The sequence below is a fragment of the Arachis ipaensis genome, chromosome B03, assembly GCF_000816755.2.
Source record: "Arachis ipaensis cultivar K30076 chromosome B03, Araip1.1, whole genome shotgun sequence".
NCBI lineage: Eukaryota > Viridiplantae > Streptophyta > Magnoliopsida > Fabales > Fabaceae > Arachis > Arachis ipaensis.
The window spans coordinates 105,343,904-105,344,751 of record NC_029787.2 but is presented as its reverse complement, the minus strand read 5'-3'; the positions used below and the strand labels follow the sequence as shown (position 1 = coordinate 105,344,751).

Sequence of the window (848 nt, the reverse complement as noted above, 5' to 3'; positions counted from 1 at the left end):
AAAATACATATATTTCATAAAAATTATAAAATAATAATAATTAATTCTTTGTTTTACTACTTTATTAACTTCTTCGGTTCTTCCCGAATCCAAATTATAATAAAATTAGTACATTAATTATGCATTATGATGACGCCTCGCAGTTACTAAATCAAACCAAAATTACTAGTAGGCAGTAGCTACCAGCTACTGCATCCAGTTGTTTGTTTTGACTCGCATTGATCCCAAACAACCTTTGACAAAACTCAAAAGACAATAACACGGGAGATAGATACCAATATATCGTCTCGCGAATTTCACGAGATAGTGTTGAAACAATCAATTATCATCGATTCATCTTCACTACGCAATTAGTCTCTGCAAATGCAATGATTAATGCTGAAACTCCAAAACTTCATACCAATTTAGTATGCAACAACTACCATAAACAACACTAATAACAGAAAGAAAAAGAGGGGTTTGTACCAGAAAAAAAAACACACTACAGAAACCGCCATTTTTAAACGTAACACAATAAAAAGGTCCATCTTTTTCGACCAAGTGCCATCAAAATCCAATTTTGGATAAAGTCTCTTTGAATCCAAGTTTCTCCCTCTTCTGGGGTTGGGTCTAGTACAGTGTCAGTGTCAACCCTACTAAATTCATTTCCTTTGTCTTTAACCCCATTTTCTGCTTCTGCTTCTGCTTCTTTTTATTCTCAGTTTTCAAATCTAGGATTCAAAAACGCTTCCGTCCCTACTTATATCTTCCATTCCTTCATTAACAAATCTACATTTTCCACAAAGACACTAATTAAGCTTAGTACTAGCCAGTACCCACCTTTTAGGACCTTTAACCTGGCACCTGGC

The 848-nt window shown here is 34.6% G+C and overlaps 1 protein-coding gene across 1 annotated transcript in view; it reads left to right on the top strand.

Moving 5' to 3' along the window:
* The window catches only part of LOC107630813 (probable LRR receptor-like serine/threonine-protein kinase At1g63430), a 20,773-nt gene that overhangs the window by 15,002 nt on the left and 4,923 nt on the right, over positions 1–848 (top strand). The gene's annotated exons all lie outside the window — the stretch shown is intronic.